The sequence below is a fragment of the Manacus vitellinus genome, unplaced genomic scaffold (genome assembly GCF_001715985.3).
Source record: "Manacus vitellinus isolate BGI_N305 unplaced genomic scaffold, ASM171598v3 scaffold_23_pilon, whole genome shotgun sequence".
In the NCBI taxonomy this organism is placed as follows: domain Eukaryota; kingdom Metazoa; phylum Chordata; class Aves; order Passeriformes; family Pipridae; genus Manacus; species Manacus vitellinus.
This window is the reverse complement of record NW_021939718.1, coordinates 11,747,345-11,760,011: the sequence shown is the minus strand read 5'-3', so window position 1 is coordinate 11,760,011 and position 12,667 is coordinate 11,747,345. Positions and strand designations below refer to the sequence as shown.

The 12,667-nt window shown below is 38.7% G+C and overlaps 1 long non-coding RNA gene across 1 annotated transcript; it reads left to right on the top strand.

The window, feature by feature from the left end:
* The first annotated feature begins 1,447 nt into the window (after positions 1–1,447).
* On the top strand, positions 1,448–4,218 carry LOC108639701. The gene is made up of 3 exons (XR_001920668.1): positions 1,448–1,467; positions 3,269–3,379; positions 3,876–4,218. It is a non-coding gene; the product is annotated as an uncharacterized LOC108639701 (long non-coding RNA).
* Positions 4,219–12,667: the final 8,449 nt, after the last annotated feature.

The window sequence follows — 12,667 nt, the reverse complement described above, 5'->3', positions numbered from 1 at the left end:
GCCTGGCCTGCCAAGTTTTAGCTGTGCATTCCCTATTTGAAGCACATCCTGCACACAGAGGTGAACATGCTCTCCAGTTTAGAGGGAAGATTTAGGAGCAAACTCTACTTCCATTTACATCATTAAAATCCTAATGAGGCTGTAAATCAGGATAAGAGTATGGTTGAGGTCAACAGGGTTGGGTGGATTTAAATGGCTGCAGAATTTGTCCAGTTTAGGTGGAAATATAGACCAGATGAGCAGAGTAGAGCTGAAAGAAAAAAATTTCTCATTCTTGTTAAGATCCAAACAGAGTAACACCACCTATCAATTTTGGGTCAGAATGTTTTGCTTCTTTCTGAAAAGAGATAACAGTGAAAATGTTTACTGTCCTAAATCACAGTGGCCAATGACAAATGCATTAAACTGGGCCAAAAATAATTTATAAAAGCTTGAAATGAATTTTTTCTCCCTGACATATAATAATTTATAAAAGCTTGAAATGAATTTTTTCCCCCTGACATATACTTGATAGGGTAGTTATTAGAACTAGATTTGTATTCCTCAGTTTAAAATTTTCTCCAAACTATTAACAAAATCTGATGTATTTCCCAAAATACACCAACATGATGACATTTTCCATTACTTCCCTTTTGTAAGTAAGCTTCAATATTTCAAGTATTACATAATGTGGAATGATCTGGAAATATATATGTTCCCTGAGAACTCTGGTTTGAATTTGAAGTCTTAATTAATGTTGTTTTACAGTGTTTCAGTACAAGAGGGCATAGTTTAGAAGCTGAAAAAGGCAACCTATCTTGTATGCCCAGTCCAGACCACTGGTTTAAATGGCATTCTCCACCTAGCACAGCCCATGGAATCAGCCTCTCTGCTGAGCTGCAGCCAGCCTGTTTTTCTATTCCTTAAACAGTCCTGCAGCACTTGCCAGGAAATGCAAGAAAATAAAATGACTCACTGAAACAGTAGTTGTTTCCATTGGAAAAATTATTAAAAACAAATGGTAATGTTATCATATATAAACTTTCATATTAACATTCCATGGCACAATTGTTTCTGTTGATGGGTGGCAGTGTCATATCAAGGACCATTTTGTCTTAAAAATAATATTAATGTGAGCTGATGCAAGTGGTGAAGTTCCTGATGCAGTTGTGCTGACACAAGGCATAGAACGACAATCTATGGACCCTGGAAAAAAATCACTGTCTGCTGAGCCAAGCTCGTGTTTTCAACCTGCATAGCACCAAATCTGTGATTTAATTGTGAAGCTCTTTGCTTACAGGCATCGTTAATTCCATATACCACCTATGTTAATTATGTTTATTTTACAGACACACAAACAGAATTATTATTTTTTTCCAAAGTGTGAAGGGAGTGGTTTTAAAAGTCAAGATTCCAGATAAGATTTCAAAGCTGCAAGAGAATTTGCAGATGAAGAATTGCATTAAGCAGACTAACAATGAATTTATTGTGAGTTTTTATTCTGTCATGGTCCCAGTTCAAAAGTCTCTGTTTTGTCTGGAAACTGTGCATTATCTATTTTCTTGTATTGTTTGATCTGCCTAACGATACCACAACACATCCCAGCACTTGGAACACAGACTTTAATAGTGGTTTATGCAAAGAGCAGTGTCAGAGGGAATGGAAAGGTCTGGGGATTTATACATTTATAAATGTATAAATAAATGAAAGTACTTAATATCTAGAATTCTTGAGAGTCATTGATGTCTTTTGTGTAGCTGCTGCTGTTTAACCCACGAGTTAGTAGTTCCTTACTGAACATAAACCCACATGTCCATAGACATACTTTCTGATTTAATGACTGTGTAATAAAGCATATACTGTAAACAGTAAAGCTTACAATTAGATTTCTAGTGAAAGCATTTGCCTTTGCCAGTCTAAAATATACATGAAAATTTTTTGAAGTATTTGCTTAAAATGTGCCGTTCCCATAAACAATCCTAACAGTAAACCTATTAGCTAAAATATTCACATAAAGAAAACAAAAGGAGAACAAACAAGTGCTCCAAGTCAAATTCAACTTTCTGTCTTAGTAAACACTTGTGAGAGCATTTTTAAAACCATGTTTCCAACTCTGTCTTGGTTCTTTCAGAACTTCCAAGTACTTTACAGAATTAATAAAAGTGTGTAAATATACATTTGCTCCCAAACAACAACAAAAGAACTTTTATCAAAATAAGATGAGGTAAGACAGCAAAGTCAAACAGTTAACATCCAGGAAGAGCTGAAATGGCACTTGCCTTTGTACCTGAATTCAAACTATTGTTTTTTAACCCCAGCCCCTTTTTGGCTGCTTTCTGCCCTAGAAGAGTCCATAGCAGAAAGAAGTGTATAAATATTCCTGGTACAGGTTATCTGATCTTGGTTTGCTTATGGGTGTACCTGGGAACACCTGTGTTTTGTCAACTCAGGCGGTTGGCTGTGACAACCCTGTCACCACCTGAGTCTAAATATCACCTCACTTAAACCTCACTCCTTTATTTGGGATATTAGAAATTGGAATTATTGGCCAAAAGTGTGACCAGAGTCTCAGGAAGGTATTTTTAATCACCATAATCTGCCATTGTATAACAGCAGATGGAAGACAAGGTGATGGTGGTAATGACACATAAAAAACTGGTCATAAACGGTACCATTTGGTGCTGAAATATCTCGAAACTCCCAGACTTTGATGTCTGAGGGATGACACCTCTAATAGCAGATTGCCTCCTAGTGCCACACTCAGGTAATGACTGAGAGGCAAAAAATCACCAACACCAATGGATGTTTTATTGTGAATCCCAGCTTTCATTCATAACTAAATTTCTCATTATGAATGCCTGCTTTTATGACTGGATCATAATTTTCAAGTAGAGAGTAAAATTGTCTTTAAACCATTTTAAAAAAATCAAAAAGATCATCCATCCACCACAAAAAATGTTATTTCTGGTTTTCTTTATGAATTAGAGAAATACCTTGTTTTAAGAAGTTTGTACCATGGACATTCTGCATATATTTTTCTAATTTGAACTTCAATTTAGCTGAATCAACCATTTATTTTACCTTTTGGTGTAATAAACTGTTACTGTCTCTTTGCATCTGATGAAAAAGGAAAGAAAATATTTGTCCTAGTTCCTTTCCTTTTTCTTCTGAGGATGTCTCTTGGAACCATAACTCCTCCATCTTCGTTCCAGAGAAATAAGATATACATAATCTATATTTGTCCTTGCCCACTTGGCAGAAATTAATTTTTTTATCTCCCACCCTTCAGATCTTCCAGTGAGAACAGTTGAGCGAATTTCACACCTCACACAATTGCAAAGGAATTACGGGCACATTGACAACACTTGACTCAGTTTGCTTCCAGGATGATGTATTTTTGGTAAGGAGTAAAATTTGCAATATATAAAATATACCATTGGGAGTGGAACAGAGCAGCATAAGGGAACATTACATATATATGTTCCACTTTAAACACACATTGGAGGAAAGAGCAGAGGATGCCCAGTGTCTTCAGCAGCCTTGGACAAAGGGCTGATCCGTGCAGGGGTTGGATGTGAGCACAGATCAAAGGGGGCACAACCAACTCATCATCCACCCGACACTCAACCTCAGTTTACACAGTGACCCCCGTGATGTGGTGCAGCTTCTCTGCTCCTCTCCACTTCCCAGCTGCAAAGAGAGGAGCCCCATCAGTTATAAACATCAAAGTGTGTGTGGAGATAGCACAAGCCTCCTCCAGGAGCCTTTTCTCTGAGAAGCAAGAGTAGAAATGTGTGGGTCTCCAGTAAAGGGGGTGGAGGAGGGAGCCCCGAGAAAAAAAAAAAAAAGGCAGGAATATTAGATATAAAAAACCTAACTGAGGTATTAACTTACAGGAATTGCTCGGACACCTTCTTGCATTCTGACCTCTCCGTGCATCCAACTTCCTTTAAGGTCTCCCAGAAGTGGAATGATGCCGCTTCCTCCGCAGTCTCAAGATGGACGGCACAAATAAAGACCATTTTTACCAATAGTGCAATTTCACCCTTAATAGATCAAACTCTGTCTCCAAAGCCTGGCACAACACAAGAAGCAACAGGAACCTTGACTATCTATAGGAATTCTTGTTTATCTTTGGAAGGTCAAAGCCTATCTCAATTTCAGTTTTCAGCTTAACATGGGAAAGGTTCAGCTCTTTAAAAAAACTGTGATAAAATGTCTAGAAGAAGAAGTCTGGCTCACTCCAGGATTCCTTACTTCTCCAACAAATGCAACATGGCATTTCAACGTGTTTGTATTGCGACTTCACTAGTTTTTGTTATGTATTTGAAATATAATGATACTCAATAATAGTTCATGGCAGAGTTATTTTTAAAATGTATAATAGTGACAGCATTCAGACATATTACACACTTAATTTGAATGAGAAAAAGTTTGTGATTCACTTGCCTTACAGAAATTATATTTCACTGTCATTATCAAAATTACATTATTTAAGTACTGCACGATTTTCATACCAAATTATCTTTTCACAGAAAAAAAAAATCAGTGCGGTCAATTACAGTGTATTAAAAACCTGAACACCATTTTCATATTACAAACATTCTTTGTACATTGTTTCTTTGCTGTAGCTCTGCTGTTTCATCAGATATAACCACACCATTGAGATGTACAAAACTGGTCTGAATTGGGAAGAATGTACAGGAGATGTTGATGCTGGGATCCATTATGCTAAATGTACGTGTTAATCACCAGTGTTCTATTATGCTTATCTTTCTGTGGATTTTTGGCTAATTTTCCAGGTCTGGGATATTAACAGTGCTTTTGGTATGCATGGATTAGGTTATTCTATTAGGGATGGAATGGCTAAGTAGGTGAAACCAAAAAGATGCAGTAAAAAGCTGTCGTCTGTGGATTGTAAATGTCTGAATGTCTGAATGCTGTCACTATTATACATTTTAAAAATAACTCTGCCATGAACTATTATCGAGAATCATTATATTTCAAATACATAACAAAAACTAGTGAAGTCACAATACAAACATGTTGAAATGCCATGTTGCATTTATTGGAGAAGTAAGGAATCCTGCAGGAGTGAGCCAAATATTTTGCAGCAGACATAAATCTCTCTTACTCTGCTCAGCCTCAAAGCCTGGGGAAGGGGATTGGTTGGTTTGCTTGAACTCATGGGTGGCTCTTACAGCTCCAGGTCGGTTATTAATGAGGAAAAGAAGGTTAATGGCAGTAGGAGATGCTGGCAGCCCAACATTTATTCTGTGAAATCCATGTAATATCAGATAAAAATGGTGTTTATGTCACACTGGCTACAAAACCAGTTGCTTTTCAAATATGTCTAAATTTAACTGGACAGTTTTTACTATATGTCACAAAAGACTGTGTTTAGAATAAAGAGTAGATATTCACACAATGGTTAATGTGACTGTCTAATTTCACTTAAAAGCTAATCCAAGTCTGCTCCCATGGACAGAACGCTGCATTGAAGCAGGCTGGATGGGCTCATAAGCTCTGGAATACACTGAATTTCAGTGAGAACAATTCCATAACTGCACAAACATGAGGGTGTTTTTGTTTATCTCATTAAGGGAGTGGTTCAGAGAGCTCCGTTTGCCATAATCCAGTGTAACATTAGGGTAGGCAGGGCAAGTCAGGGCCACAATGACGGACACGGAGCAGCAATAATATCTTACATTTTTAATTCTTAATGTATGTGATGTCTGGGCAGTTACTGAAAAGTGAATGTAACTAATAGCAAAGGGAATGCACATGCAAATCTACAATGACTAATCACTGAGATATGAAAAAAAAGGTGAAATCGAGCACGTAGAGGAAAAAAAGTGGTTTGCCATCACTGACATTCCTAACTGGAAAAATCATGTCCTCACTAGGGAGTCCCAAGTATCCATGCTGGAGGAATTTATGCCATTTCTTCAGAACAAAGTAAGGAAGCCCATGGTGTTGGGGATGGTAACATATTTTGGGGTATTTAATATGTACTGTGTAATGTCCATACACACCTCCTTTTACCTGGTATTATTATTTTATCTACTATAAATATTGTCCTTAGTGTTACTGTACTGCGACAAAACCCCTGTCATTGCATGCCCATTGCTGCAAAATCACACACAAAGAGAGGACTCTTGTCCCAACACCATAGGAGATATGTAATGTTTCATTTCTAAATAAAATACAAGATTTTAATACAATTCTATAGGAAATTACCATTTTTAGTACATATCAGAAGTATTTAACTATTGGTAATTTAGGATGGGTTCCAGTCCAACCATCCAGAAAGGCCAAATTATATATAATAAATGATTGTTGAGAAAGAAGTATTTCGTTATCTGTCTTGTCCACTCCAAATTATAAAGCTATTTGAAACCACAAATGTTGAGTTCTTAACCAAAGAAAACTACTCCCAATAATTTTGCTACGGATTTTTACACAGCTATGAGAATGTTCACCTGATAGAAAGATGATAAAATGTTTTTATAAGATCAAAAGTTATTTAAAAATTCATATTGCTTTATGTCTTGAAATTGTACTGGCAAGTCGTTTCATTTTTCTTCAGTATGGTCATAGGCTCAGCTCCATGGTCTCTGCAGCCAAAAATACCATGTGTTTTTTTCCTTGTGTGATGGCATCACAGGAGGGCATTGCAGCAGTCTCTGAATATTAAGGTATCAGTGAAATCCTGCATCCTTCATTGGAGCTGGCATGAATTGTGGCTGACTAAGGAGGTTAGGATTGGGTCCCTGGAAAAGGAAGATAACGAGCCATAACTAGGAATAATGGGGTGATCAGAAGGCATGGAAGATGCAGGTTGAATATCATTAAAATCTTCCTGACGGTGAGGTCTATTATGCCAGGGAATAATCTCGTTGACTTCAATGGGAGCACTGCCAGAGGAAGGTCTCTGGAGCAGCCTTGGTCCCCATCCAAAGCCCACTAACATCGGTGGAGATATTTCTATAGACTTCAGAGAGGTTTGGATCAGGCCCAGGGCAAACACTGCAGGTGTATCTGCCTGAACCCCCACAATTCCCAGTGCTTTTCCCTTAATTGTTGTGAATACTTGTGAGATGCTTCTCAGTGCAGGCAACACATGGTGCTACTGGTTTGTTTCAGCACAGCTGAACCCCATCAGTCCAGGAGGTATGTTCCACGTGATCCAAATGTAAAAAAGCTGTTAAAATCACTGATTGTGGCTGTGCAATCAGGTAATTTAAACAATAGAGACCACTGTGAGGAGCAAGGATCTGTGATAAGGCCACACTGGAGCTGATGTAATGCAGGGAATGATGGAGGTTGGGCATTAGAAATCCTTGGTTTTTGTTTTCCTGCCTAGGAATGCAACAAACAAAAGGGCAGGGAAGCTGTGAGCAAGAAAACACCAGGCACAGCATCACAAACTCTGAAAAAAAAAAAAGGGCAACGAAACAATAGGGTTTTTTTCATTCATCTTGAGTACACTCTTGGTAAATAAAGTGGATCATGTCAGAGCTGACAGCTCCTGCATCTGTTTCTCTCCTTGCAGACAAAACTTGCAGGATTACAAATTTCAGCTACTACCTGGCTCAAGAAAGGTAACAGACTAAATATTTGTGGGAAATTCCTTTGCTCAAATAATTTAAGTCATATATTGTTTTGTGGATGCCAGTGATTAAATGCCTTTTAGTGCTGGACCTCAGTAAAGTATCACAAATACCAAATACTAAAAATCAGATTTCTTAACAGCAAACATGCTTTTGTCCTTTCATGCATTCCCTGCACCTGGACATTTTTTTCAGCACCTCATCCAGCTCTCTAGCCTATCTATATGTTTTATACTCTGCAACAGACAGGCAGATAGTGATGTGAAAGTCTCTGTTTCTATCAGTTCATTGGTGGCGTTGTTGACCAGAGAGAGGAAGGAACAAAAGGAGGGAGGCCTAAAGCTCATCAGTTTTCTATTTATTAGTATATGTACCACAGTCAGTGAGATCTAGAGATCTGCAGCACTCATCTGAGACTAATAAAACCAGATTAAATAAAATTTCTGCATTTGTTTAGGTAAAATTATTAAAACCTTGAGATCTATGAGTAGGGAGAAAGGACTATACAACTTCTAAAATGTCAACTTGCAGCACTCATTGGTCTGTGGCAGGTCTGGAAAGGGTTTGATCCAGTTACTACAATGCTTTGTGATTATATTAACCCAAAGAAAAATGACAGAGTGGAGGTAGTTTCACAGCTACTTTTTAGGCATTTAAAGTCTCATACCATGCTTATCTCCATCTTTTCCTCTATATCCCTGAATAATGTCCACCTCTTCTTATAACACTCTGACGCTTTTGGGTCTTCTTAAACTTTGGGTTACTACAGCTCCAGTGTTTTTTCCTGCAGTACAAAGTCTGTTCTTATCCTCTGTCCTTCCTTGCAGTGTAATTTTGAAGTTACTAGTTGACTTTCAACCTGGTTTTCAGAATTTTTCAACAAAATTTTGAATTATCACCCTATCCTTGACCATGACCTCCACTTGCTGTTATCTTCAGATGAAAGAAACTTTTTATATTCTACTAACTAAGTCATTACTAAAAACTGTTCTATAGTATTGGACCAGAAAAGACCCGCAGTGTGTGACCCCATTCAATAACCCGTTTCTACTTTAATAATGAACCTGTGATACCTCAAAACACATTTTCAGGAAGCTGATTAGTAATTTCATGTTTCCCTGCCTTGCATGCAAGACCTCTGTGGCACAGTGACACAAACCCACTGAAGCCCAAGAGATACCAAGTCTACAGCTCATTCCTATTCTTGATGCCTGTTACTCTGTCATGGAGCAAAATTGGTTTGGTTTGACATAGTCTGCTCTTGAAAAACTGATTTTGGCTGCTGCTTCTCCCTTTGTTGTCTTTTAGAAGCCTGTAAATATTTTAATTAATTGGCCCATGACTTTCTCCCTTGATTTCCTTCTTCCTACTACAGTTCCTTTAGAATACCTAGTTATATGTAAATTACCTAGTTATATGTAAATTTTTTTTGTCATGGCCCCTTTAATTTATCCCCACATTTTTATACCCTTTTTTTTTTTGCAGCTTGACCTAATTTCCAACTTCCTATACTCTCTTCATGTGTTTTAAGCCATTGAAAAACTCCTGATTTAGCTACATTCATTTCTTAACATGCTTCTACATTGGCAGAGTATATGGTTCTGCCTTTAATACAGTTTTTTAAAGGAACTGTCAAATCTATTGGATATCTCAGACCTGTTTCCCAAAAAATCTTTACAACTCTGTGTTTTTATTGAATAAATGACTTCTTGATGCCCATTGGTTTTGTTTTGCTTCAAATCTTGAGCTGATTTGCTCCTGTTTTCCTGGGTTCCCATGACATGTCCAGAACAGGTAAATTTCTGCATTTCACCAGGTTCCAGCACTTTCACACAGTTCTATCAGTTTACAAAAGCATCATTCACTTCATCTTCCTGCTTCAGTGGCACACAAAGCTGTGACACTGCCCTTGATTTTTCCTGTTACTTTTGCCCACAAACTTGCAATCCTTCTATTTTCTTTCCCACCCTGGGCCTTAGGACAATTGTAGCATAGTCTTGATATTTAAGAAAACACTCTGCTTTGCCCTCCCCACCCTTTCAGAGAAAGTTATACTCTTCTGTATTAATATTCTAGTCAGGTAAATTACCTGAACGAGTGCCTGCTATGCCAATTAACTTGCAGTTTTGATTGTGCACAGAGACTTTCAGCCGTTCCTGTTAATCCCCCCAATTTTTGCTATGCAAAATCATAAGATATTGAGTAGGTGGCTTCATCCTTCTGTTTGTCCCTCCACTGGCCCCACCATAAACATCCCCAGATACTCCTCTTGTAGGCCTTTGAGCTGAACTTCCTCAGTGGCACTATTTTGACCTGCCACAACCATTGCCAGGTGTGTGAAAAATCATGAATTCTGACATTGCCTTTTTTCTATGTTTTCAAAGGCAGACATTGCTTTTTCCCTTTAAGTTTTTCTGGTATTTGCAAAGAGAGATAATTACAAAAAGTCCTTTAAAATAATATGCTGTTAGTAGAAGTCATCAAGAACTCTGCTGAAAAATACATAAAATAGCAGGCTAAACTAGAGGCTAAATTGAAAGGTGGTTTTCCAAATGCTTGTTAAAAGAAGGCCCAGTTTTGATGAAGTCATGCAAAATGTGAATTTTTCTGCTATTTAATAATATTAAAATTCCCTGGGTTACTGAAGCTCCGGAGATACTCAGAGGAGCTGTTAGGGAAAATTTGGGGGGATTTAGGAGAGCCTTTCAGCATCTTGTGAAAGCACATTTTCTACCAGATGTTTGTAAAGAAAGGGGAAAAAAAGCATACTTTGATTCCTTTGAATCATCAGCTGCATAAGAATCTTTGTCTTCTGAAAGCCCGTTAAGCACTTTCTCTGGATCAAATATTAAGAGGAACTTTCATTAATATTTTTTTTCAGTAAATGACAGAGGCTGGTTTTAGAACTTTCTCAGGAAATTTTCCAAAATTTTGGAAGACAGGTTCCTATTTTCTGCTCTGTTTTGTTTTTCCAGAACATTACTAGCTACAGAATGGTGATGTTTTTAAGATTAGCAGAAGATGTTGTTTATAATGCAGAACTCTCCCTGTTACAAAATCACGTGAAAGAAATATCAAAATAATCTATTTTAATGCCAGTGATAATTGCCATCACTTAGTAAAAGCTAAAGCACATCATATTCCTGTGGAAGGATTTGCTTTCTCCCTCCTTGGGCTCTACTGAAGCACGATTTTCCAACTCTCTAGGATGATCACATGCCTAATTGCTGCTGTGGCTGTTTTTCACTGCTTCTAGTTGATTTTATGTTTCTGTTGAAACCTGATACCTAGCAATCACCACGAATAAGCCAACATTTACCTACTATGGCATCTGGGATGCTGCAACCACCAAACCTGCAGGAAAATAGGTGGGTGGCTCGGGTGTGACCTAAAAGCCAGAGGGTCCTCGCTCCTGAGCACCTTCCGTGGCATAAGCAGCTCTCCCACCCCTCCAGCTGCTTCTTCCCACCTCTGGGCCACCCACAGCCACAGAAACAGCTGTGCCAGCACAATGCAGTGGGCGGCACAGGAACAAGGGATGGGGATGAGGAGGGAGGCTCAAAACACTGAAAGAACACATGGGGTGGGGTTGTGCAGTGCCGAGGTTCCTCAGGTGGTGTAAAACCATCTCCACTCACCCACTCAGCACAGTTACTCGGCCCCTTCTGCCCATCTCTTCCTGGGGACAGGCTCAGAAGAGTGGGAGGGTGAAACACCTTGTGGCAAACCTGTGCTGTTATCAGCCCATGCCAAGGATTAATTAGTGTCCAAGAGCGCTGACGAGACTTCAACCACTGCATAGAATGATGGAACCGAGGTCAGCAGGAGACAAACCTCTCAGGACACCAGTTTAAGTTCTGAGTTGCTGGAAAATCAGGAACTGTAGCAAATTCACATCCCAGATCAGCTTGCAGCCGCTTGTCCATGTCTTCCTGTCCCAAGGCAACCCGGCCTAACACAATGTTCCAGGGGAAGCCAGGCTATTACTGCCCCAAAGCAGAGCAGAATGACTCCTCCCAGCCGGCAAAAAGCCAAGTTTGTGAGACAAGGGTCTGCTACATGAATGGATGTTTTGGTGGAAGAACAGTGGGTTAATATCAGTCTCTCAGCTTGAGAAACCCAAGTCACGTGCACCAACAAATGTAATTGCAAGAGTATGTCTTCATGATGGGTACCTTGCAGCAGATGAAAGTGACCCCACAGATTGAAACAACTCATTAATTTGCAATTTCTCCTCAGTTCAAAACAAACATAGGTGTATCATTCAGGGATTAGGTCTCCTGTTCTCTCCGGTTCTTTAATCTGTTTTGGTAGTCACCCGAATAAGATGTTTCTAATAAAAGTTCAAGGAACCATCAGTAAAGATGTGCAGTGATCTGCCTATCTCTCCATATATGACTTGTTTATTCTCAGATTGAGTGAAGATTTGGAACCTTTTTATATCTCCTTCTGTACATGTTTGCTTTAGTTTAACTTTCTGGTTTTGAATGCTCTTGCTGCTCATAAAAAAATGATTTATTTTGTAGCTTGGAAACTGCTTGACCTCAGTTATCTGTTGTGGCAATGTGTTCTCTCACCTAAAATCATGAGGTTTGATAAAATGTTTTCTTTCATTGGTGGTGACTGTTCCACTCTCTTTTTGTATCAAACAGTGGGAGCAGAAACTGGCAGTATTTTTTTTTCTGCAATAAACCATGAAATCAGCTTTAGCATGGCAAGTCAGGACAGAGCGATCCTTATGCAGACTATCCAGAATGCTGCCTGGACCCTGCCAGTGCATCAACAAGATCATATATTTTTTGGAAACAGTATCTTACAATGATTTATTTTTATTTATGATTAACTCTTAGAGGCTCAGAAACCCCACCTCCCCACACTAAAAGAGAGACTTGAAAAGGGTCCTTATGCTTAGCAGTGGATGACTTCTTCTCATGACCTTCATGACTTTTGGAAATCTTGGGAGAGCTTCTTGGAGCTTCTAAATCAAATTCTTCCATGTCTGAACTCCTGATACTTTTCCAAGTTCCATGTTATTTGTGCATGAGAAAACCTTGGAGACAGATTGGGTAATGCTT